At 50.3% G+C, this 9,224-nt stretch overlaps 1 long non-coding RNA gene across 1 annotated transcript; it reads right to left on the bottom strand.

Annotated features, from left to right (window-relative positions):
* Positions 1–262: 262 nt before the first annotated feature.
* LOC105862345 (uncharacterized) lies at positions 263–6,383 on the bottom strand. The gene is made up of 4 exons (XR_012920008.1): positions 6,341–6,383; positions 1,837–2,225; positions 839–1,239; positions 263–512 (listed from the first exon to the last, which is right to left on the bottom strand). It is a non-coding gene; the product is annotated as an uncharacterized LOC105862345 (long non-coding RNA).
* Between the last annotated feature and the right edge of the window lie 2,841 nt (positions 6,384–9,224).

The following is a 9,224-nucleotide window of genomic DNA, read 5'->3' as shown; positions in this document are numbered from 1 at the left end:
ACATCGGTGTCTATCTTCCTGGCTGGATTGATTTTTCTTCATTTTTCCAGTCACCTGTTAATTTGTGTACTGGTTAGTTCATTGCTTGCTGTGTTTCTTCTTCCCTGGGACCTACTTGTTTCATGGGAACACAAAGACTTTATTGTTTTTATCACAAGCTGATATTTTTGCACCCAAAACAGTGCCTGGGCTGCTCCCAAGCATGCACTGGGGGGAAAGAAGTGACTAAGTAATTTCCGTAACAATTACCGCATGATTGACATTGACTTGGAATGCCACCTTTATTAGGTAAAAATCACTTCCTCGATACATTCAAAGATGGATGGAAGCTTACATCTGTCGCCTACAGGGTGGCCATATTGGTGGCGGGAAAGGAGAGAGAGGAAGAATCTCAGCAAACAGGAAGACCATTCGCATCAGCTAGGGGTGCAGTTGCAGGGGCTGCATTTGCTCTCCCAGCTCCGCTGAAGTTGAGGCGCTTCACAGATCCACTCTTGCCTTTTTCTTCATACCTTTAAAGAAAATCAAGAACACCAACTAGTAAGCATGTGTAAACTTCTGTCAGACCTCAGGGTTCAGCTATAAAAAGCATTAAATACAAAAAGGAAGCTTTCTAAGCAGCTGGACACAGATGGTGGGACATGAAACAATGGGGAATGTGTGGGCAGGAAGAGCCATGTCCCCCTGCTGGCCACACCCTCACTCCGGCCTTTGCACCATGGTGGCAGCTAATGACAACACTTACTTCGCTTTGCTCTGAATAGCAATGCATCTGTGTTATTTAAAGTTCTAAATAGAAACACCCACTCTTCTAAAAGCATGAAAGACAAAAACAAACCTATATTTGGGTTTTCTGTTCTTTGTCATTCATCTATTTGGCCACTGGCTTCATGCTGTTTAGATGATTTCAGATTCGAAATATGCTTTAAAATCCAACAGCGCAAGCTTTTGCTCTCTTATTTTATTTCTTGTTCTTTTTCTCTGAACTAGTTTCATTTGTTCTTCAAAAATAAATTCTTCCAAATACATAGTAGAAATACCAATTCTAAGCTCAAAAAAAAAAAAAAATCCCACTGCAACTTTGTTCGGAAATTGTGTGAAATGCATCGGTCTGTTTGGGTAGAACTGACCACTTCACAACGTGGGGTCTTTCTTCCACTGGATGAGAGGGGTCTCTGCATCACCGCTCTCCATGAGTGGCACTTCCCGCTGAGTCCAGAGCCTCGTCATGATCTGAGGCTGTTAGTGGAAAAAGACAGATGTGAAAAACAGAAGACAGCCCCTTGTGTCTGGGCCCACCGCCATCCCTGCGCCTGCTCCCTGACAAGCCCACCTCTGTGCCAGGTGGAGCCAAGTCATACCTGAACGTCCTCGTGTCTGCCATTGCCAGTGTCAGTCATTTCAGTTAACACTGAATAGTGTCTTCCTTCCCCATGACCTTAGGAATCAACCCTCAGAGGCCCCTCAGCTTCTCTTGTCTCTTTCCCATCCAGGACCATTCATTTCTCTTGCCTATTCTACACTTTCCTTACCCAAGAGCCTTCCTTTTCCTTCTCCTCGTCACCTACACGTGGGGCATTCACAAGAACTAATTTTACAGTTTCAAAAGTCAAAGGCTCACTTAGCTTGAGAAAGTGCTTTCCCTGGACCCAGTTCAAAATGCCCTCCAACGTGGGGCTCAGATTCAGCAGGAAAATAGCCCCGAGCAGGCCACAGGAAACATAAACCCCACAGCATCTCAAGATCGAGCCCTTCTCCTTCCCATGTTCCCCTGCCGGATGAAATAGATCCCCTTTCTTCCCTCCTCCTTCCCTTCAAGAGGGGTCCTTCTCTCACCCTGTCACTGAAGGCTGCCTGAGAGCCTCTTCAGTGCTTCAGTCTTTTGAGATGAAAGTGTAGCTGAGAAATGTCTTTATCAGAAAGTGACCTTGCTAGATCCAGCTCTGGGCAACTTCTTCACCAATGGGTGATGTTTCTTTCTCCCTAAACTTTCTCAGAATCACCAGTACAAGAGCGCTCAACCAGAGAACCCAATTCGGAAGCTGTGGGCACGGCCAGGTGGTCACCAGGGTTTGCAGTTTCCCTGTGATGTAATCAGCAGCTTGGCACAGTCCATGATTGTCACATCAAACAGCCAAGGCAGAGGGATTGCCTAGCCGTGCTTCCCCTGGATGCCTCCCATCTTTGGAGTGTCCCCCTCAGTTCATCAGACATTTGCGGATGACCTGCTGGTTGAAAGTTCCATTTCTGAGCACCCAGCGAAAAGCATGTCTGCCTTTCTAGCTCTGAAACTCAAAGGGGGATTGGTGAAGATAAGTAACATCAAATATGACCTTCCCCGAGGGCAGTTAGAGAAAGAGTGATGTCTACTGAAGACTTAAATGTAGGCCAACTGCCCACACTAAAATCTTCTTCGCTTTTCAGCTTTACAAGAACTAGCAACCTCCTCCTCCTCTTCCAAGACTCAGCTCAGCTGCCTCCTGCCCAGAGAATCATCTTTGTATCCCTTCCACACCCTCATCTCCTTGCACTGCTATTCTCAACTCTAAGGTCATTTCTTCTCAACATGAACGTCAACCACTCTGTTACAGACACATTATGCACATGAGCCAAATTTGGATCCTTTATATCCAAATTTAAAGGATAGAAAAAAAATGAGAGAAAACTATCAGTGAGTTCTTCCCTCATTGGGAAGTTCTCATTAGGACTTTTGGTTTACCCATCCATCTATGGTTAACAAAATCCTTCCATGTCATTTCATTTTGCCCTCACACCAACTCTGTGTGGTCACAGAGGTAGGTAGGTAAGATGATCCTCATTTTACAAATGTAGAAACCAACATTCACAGAGCCTAATATCACCTTATGGAGAAAGGAAACCATTTTCTACCCAGAATGGCCTCCGTACCTCCCGAACACCTCCACCCCTGCTTTTGGGTGGCCAACACTCAGCTCACATTCCCTCATCAGATAAGATTTCCATGACCTAAAGTACGAAACCCTATCCTGTTATCCTATTGTTTTGTCTCCTTCATAGCATTAATCATAATTTGTAATCATTTTGTAACTCTTTTTTTTTTTTTGTCCATCTCTCCAACAGAATCATCATCTCCATTCATGCAGGCCCCATCTCTATCTGTTGGCCATTGAATTCCCAGCCCCTAACACTGATGACGATAACAGCTGTGGTCTTACAACCCCTCATTCTGTATCCCTTCCACTGTAATAAGCGTTCTTAGAAAACAATTTCTCCAAACTGTCCTACTATGTAATCCTAAAACTGAACCTCATCATCATTATTGTTCAAGCTTTAACTTGAAATGTGTACTTTCTGAGCAGCACGGGGTCACCTGGGAGATGTGGTTTGTACCTACAAAGTCCAAGCATGTCATGTAAATGGGCAGTGCCTGGTGAAACCAGAAGCATTTGTGATGTGTCTGGCTGATCTAACTATTCTATACACAAATTAACTCATGGAACCTTCACAACAGCTCTGTGAGGCAGGGACGACTCTATTGTCTGCATTTGATACATGGAGACATTGAGGGCTGGAGGCACCGTGCTGCCATCCTTGGGGGAACTTCTCCAAAATTGTTCCTTCAATTTTGGCCTCCTCTGGGGCCAAGGATCAGCCTGCTGTTTCCCCCGGAAAACCCATGTCTTTGTCCCAACACATATCTTGCCTTGGAGGGCTTGAGGAAGCCATACTCCAAAGGGAGTCTGAGAGTGTGATTGCCCTCTGCCAGGACCCCCACCTCGTCCTACCCCTGCCTCCTCATGTGGCCATGGCTTGAGCCTGCCCCTGTGCGGGACTGCTGCCCTGCCTCTGGGTGGTGGGGCTTTGCCACGAGGGACCCAGCTGGGGATGGTCTGGGGTGACCAGATCCAGTGCTTAGAGGGGGTCTGCCTGCCCTGGGTTGCAGCGTGCTGGCCCCCGGGGGTGGGGGATGGGGGTCTGACCGGCTGCCCCTATCCAATGAGGTCATCTGCACTCTCCGCCCCCACTGACACTTCCCAGCTTCTCTCAGCCTGTGTCTCCACAGCCCCTTTTCTCTGGACCCGTGGGATGCTTTGAGCAGCTCTAAAAAGACTAGGTGGGAGAGTTTCTGAGTTTCTCCAGGGCCCTCCTGCCTTTGGAACGGCAGCGCCGCAGCCCTCACCTGTTCCTGCGCTGGGCCTTCACTCGTCTCCCTTATTCCATCCTCACTGCCCCTCTGACTTTTCTCTTACCTTTTACAGAGAAAACTCTTTGTGCTTTTTGCTTCTCTAAGAAACATGACTATGCCGGGAAAACAAAGAGTGTCTTCCAATCTCAAGACTCAATGGGCCATGCACACCAGTGCATCCTGGAGACAAGCTGTCCCAGCTGGCCCTGCCCTCCCTCTGACCACCCCTGCCTTTCCCCCTCGCTGCCATCCCTCTTGAATTTCACACATTCTCCTCCCCCTCTTTCCTCTTTCAAATCAGGCTTCTCAGTCCCCACAACATCTCCAAAGAGCCCTGCCATCTCCTGTCCCCTGGGCTCCCTTGTGCCCTACATTTAGGATGTCCCTGACCCACAGCCCCGCAGTCCTGCAGACAGAGAATGCTGCCACAGCCTCGAACTCCCCGGGCTTCTCCAGGCCTGCCCCTGACCCTCAGACGCTCCTCTCACTGCCACCAGCTCTTTGCTGGCCCCCCGCCCTGTGCCCTTCCCAGAGGACATCGATAGTGGTCCTCCCTCCTCCTCTCCCTGCAGCTCACGTTCAGGATGGAGGCCACGTGCTCGGGATGAAACCATCTCCCAAGGGCAAAGCACTGTGGAGAGAGGCAAAGATACTTTCTCAAGGCTATCATGACAACACACTCTTCTGGTGTCCCTCCTACTTCTATGGCCATTCCTTCTCAGCCTTCTGTGGAGCTCCACCCTCCTCTACTCCCCCCAAGGACTAAGGCACCCACTTTTTTCTAGTCTTTCTCCCTGGCAAGCTCACCCATGCTTATGGAGGAACTATATAGAAGCAAATGATTCACCGAGTTTTATCTACAGGTCGGATTGCTCCGGTGGACTCCATACCTAAATATCCCCTCTTGTCACCACAACCCAACGTGCGCCCAAACTATTAATAAACTTAGCGATCATCCCCTCCAGTGTCTGCCTTCCCAGTGAGCATATCCCTGACCCCCACGGCCCTTCAGTTTTTCTCAACCAGAGTTACATTTCAAATATTTCTTCCCCAGAGCTCTCCATTACTCTGTGAGCCTTCGGACCAACCTACACTCTTGCTTTCTTCTAACTTGTGCTCCAGACAGGAGTTAGTGTCATCTCTTAAAAAACAAAACAAAACAAAAAAACCCCAAATCTGAGCATATATCTCCTCTCCTTAAAACCCTTCAAAGGCTCCCCAAGGCTTCTGGGACAAAGGCTAAAATCCTGAACCTGGTCTTCAGGTTCTCATAGCATCTTGGCTTCCTTTCCTGGGCTCAGCTGGCACCCTTACCTCACACATATCATATCAGCCAGGTGTCCCCCAAAACCTGCTCCCTTCACACAGCCAGTCAACCAGACCAGGAGCTCTCTGATACACTGCCTGTATCCCCAGGGCCTAGCTAATGCCTGGCATACGGATGTTCAATAGCTACTAAGTGAATAACGAATAATGAATGGGTAAATGAATGAATGAGAAAAGAAAAAACTATGCCCTGTCCCAGGAATACCTAGTGTGGCCAGTGGAAGCTGCGGAGTCAAGGCCAGCTCTGATTAGATGGGCCTCCAGCTCCCAGGTACTGACTGCCCATCTGAGCTTTTTAAAGATACACTCAAATAAGAGAGGGAGACCCAATTTTCCCAGTAGAGACAGAGAGCTGGCGAGGTCTGAGGCACTGTTGGGGGTGCAAGTTCATATTTCCTAGAGTTAAACATGTTTGCAACCCCAGGGGAAGCCACCAGAAGCGACACCTTTGCACTGTCTCTTGGAGACAACAGCATGGCCTTCCCTCCTCCCTCAAGGCCTGGGCCCAGCCCAGAGAGAGGAGGAGCAGAAGCATTTGCAGCCTTGGATTGGGAGCTGCTTTGGGGCAGTTGCAACAGGAGGCTCCTGAGGCCTGAGGCCAGGAGTTGCATAGGAGGAGGTAGCAGGAATTTCTCTGGCCCCCAGCTTCCCTCAGCTGGGCCTGCCCAAGCATCCACAAGAGGTGTCTGCTCAGCTAAGGCAGGGAGAGTCTGGTGAAATTGCGAAGCCGTGGCAAAGGGGTCACGTGTGTGGCCATGACAGTCTTGAAAACTTGGCTAAGAGTTAGGTTAGAAGATCGAAGTGCCATGTACTGCTGTGTGGTCACCGGGTGCTAAAGGCTAAACCCACTCAGAAGGGGAAGGCTGGACTCAGAGCCAGGGCACCAACCGCTAAGAATTTTGGGGGTGGAACATTCTGATGGCAGTTGAAGGCTACAGTTGAGGCAGGGCAGAATTGTCCGGAGCAGGGCAGAATTCACCGTCCAGAGAAGGGCACACACCCCCTAAAGAGGAGCTCAGAGAAGGCAACGCCACACCAAGCCCTGCAGCCAGGAAAGGCAGACGGGGCTGGACGGGCTGATGCGGAAATAGGAGAGCAGGGGTGTGGGGGGTAGAGGCCTGAGAAGATATGAAAGAAGAGATGAGGGTCCAGGTCACCCGAGGGGCTGAGGACCAAAAGGGAACAATGGGCCAGAAGGCAAACTGGCCACTCTGTGGTTCTGCTGGGTGCCTGGCCTAGAGAGGAGCCCCCCACCCCACCACTGAGCTACTGGGCTGTGTGCTCAGTGGTCGGGGCTCAGGGCCGCCTCGGTCTTCAGAGACGAGCTGGTTCTGCGGGGAGGGTGTTCACTGGGAGTGAGGACACATCAAGTCCCAGCGCATCCTCTCTACAGGCACAAGTGAGCCACGAGTTTCACACACTAAACCCGCTCATTCGTTCATTCAACAAATACTTATTGAGCATTTGTGGGCTGCGCACTAGGAATATAATAGCAGCAGCAGCAGGACAGCCCCTGCCTGCTGGAGACTGCAAGGGATAGGTCATTTGAAGAGGAAGCTCATGCACTGTGAGAGCTCAGAGCCCTGATCTATTCTAGGGCTTCTCTGTGAACAATGCAGCTGACATCTGAAAGATGAGTAGGAATTACCTGGTTGAAATGGCAAAGCCTCAGGGAGAGCAGGCTGGGCGCACGCAGGTCTCGGCCACGTCCCTCTCCATAGCTGTCTTCTCTGAATCTCTTTCCTGCTCCGCCCCGCCCACCTCTCCTCTCCCCATCGCTTACCAGATTGAGAGGAGGAAGGCGGCTGGGCCCAGGGTGCCCGTGGCAGCTCTCATGGGAAGGAAGCGGGCAGGGGCCAGCCAGCATGTGGGGGGGAGGAAGGGAAGGTCAGGTCCTGCTGCCAGGTGGGGGCTGGTGTTGTCCTCGTCCCCAGGGGAAGGGCTGGGTAGGCACCGCAGCCTGCGCAGACCTGGGCACCAGCCCTTGCCCACATTCCCACTGCCGGCCAGAGGACCCCAGGAGACTCACTGCCCCAAGAGCCCCCCAGTGCTGGGCGGGAGACCATTCCCAGTGGCATCACAGCAGCACTGCCTGCCAGGGGGCAGCCGCTCCTTCTGAAGGGCTGGCTGTTCTTGGCATTCCTCTTTTGTCCCTCTCTTCTTTCAAAGAAAGAATGTATGTGTCTCCAACCCAGGGCTCAAGAAGCATTTTCATTATGAAGTGTCACCTGTTTGGAGTAATTTATCTAAATATCATATTCTTTTAAATGTCAAATTGAAAGAACCCCCCCCCCAGACATTCCAGAAAAATCTTCCAAATCCCTCACACCATCAACCACAAACAACCAAGCGCCATGCCTGGTGGTGGGGATTCACAGAAGGGCCCCTAGAGAACTCAAACTGCTCATCAAACCAGCAGGGAAACTCTGGAATTAGTAAAGGGTGAGGGTGGGGCTGTATTCTTAAGTTCACCAGCAACTGTTTAAAAACATGAACTGGGCTTAGTTTAGCAAACCAAGCACTTGTTTTCCAAGTATATGCTATGGACTAAGTACCATTTTAAATTTTGAAAAGTATGAGAACCTTCACCTGGGTGTGTGTGTAGGGGTGTGTGTGTACAAAGAATCATAATTGTACGTGCATATTTTCACCTGCCCCCCAGAAATGTGCTGGCAGAGGGAGGGAGTCAAGTGAGCTGTCCTCTACTTGTTTCAGTGTTTTCATCTCAGGGTTTATTGATTTGCCTTAAGGGTAATGGGAATAAAAGGAAACTTTTCCATCCTATGCTCCAATATTCCGGGCGCGTAAACAAAAGCTGCATCCACCCCTCCCAGGGCCGATCCATTGGCATGATTTGTCATGGCCCCTCCCAGAATGGCCGGTGGGAAGTGACCCCTCCCCTCTCTGGCTAGTCATGGCCCTTTGCTCTCCTTCTGGGCCCATAGTGGCTCTTTGTACACCCAGCTCTGTGATGGGCTCTAGGTCCAGGATATCCTGGGAGCCAGGCCATTGCTGGGGCTGCTACTTGGCAATTGCAGGTGGGGCAGGAACAGGATGGGGGAGGTGGAGTCAGGACGAAGTGACTCTGGAAGGAGGTATTCTTTTTGAAGGAGTCCAACTCACCCCGAAGGTGACGCTTGCACCCAACCCCTACTCCTCTGTTCATAACCTGCTCTTTCCAGAGCAAAATACCATGGGTGAGGGGCCCTATGTATCTTTTCCTATGAACTTGACTTTGATGATGAGTGTTGGTCCTTTATTCATGTTGGGGACCGCCCCCAACATCTCATCATAAAACACTTGAAAGCAAAAGCTTTCTTTCTGCCCACTGGGAAGGGAGGATTCTACAAAAGCACTTCCAAGAAAACAGTAAGGAGGCCCCAAAGCCTGTTGCTCCTCTGGGTGGGTAATGGTGCCAAGCTCTGGGCCGCCCATCCTGATCCCCGTGGAGGAGCACAGCTCCCAGCCTCCACGTCCTGAGTCATTGAGAGCCGGGCTCCTCCTACCGTGGCACTTCTAGGAGGGAACTCACGCTGCTTTCTCCCAAGAGCTCTGCTACAAGTCTCCAAGGATTGTTTTTATAGTCGGATAAGCCAAAGGAAGGAATGAGCTTATCCCCTAATGACAAGATGACAGATCCTTGAAGATCCCAGTTCTCTTACTAATCCTCTGAACTAAGGGGGGTGGTGATGAAGCCATAGATGTACCAAAAAGAGTTCGAGCAAAAAGGAAC

This window comes from Microcebus murinus, chromosome 7, assembly GCF_040939455.1.
Source record: "Microcebus murinus isolate Inina chromosome 7, M.murinus_Inina_mat1.0, whole genome shotgun sequence".
Lineage (NCBI taxonomy): Eukaryota > Metazoa > Chordata > Mammalia > Primates > Cheirogaleidae > Microcebus > Microcebus murinus.
This window is presented reverse-complemented; position numbering and strand designations above follow the sequence as displayed.